The sequence below is a fragment of the Empidonax traillii genome, unplaced genomic scaffold, assembly GCF_003031625.1.
Source record: "Empidonax traillii isolate 1590-97213 ecotype Southwest subspecies unplaced genomic scaffold, ASM303162v1 scaffold437:size906396, whole genome shotgun sequence".
Lineage (NCBI taxonomy): Eukaryota > Metazoa > Chordata > Aves > Passeriformes > Tyrannidae > Empidonax > Empidonax traillii.
Genome location: NW_020955630.1, coordinates 386,652 through 386,928, shown reverse-complemented (window position 1 = coordinate 386,928; position 277 = coordinate 386,652).

Here is a 277-nt window from a genome sequence, read left to right as displayed (position 1 = left end):
AGCTCTTTAAGAATAGACTAAGGAACTCACAGCACTTGCTTGCTGTCGGGCTACCTGGAAATACTTAACTTCCTGGAAAGGTATTTTTTCTTCATAAAAACAGCTCAAAATCTTCCTACGCTGACTATTAGTTCTGTCTAGAAGGAAAAGTTATTCTCTATCTACCTAGACTAATAATGCAGGAGTTTCCTGTTCCTTGGTAGGGCATGTCCTGCTCTGCAGACAGTACACAGCAACTGCCTAACGACATATTTTCTTTCTCTTTCTTAAATGTTTA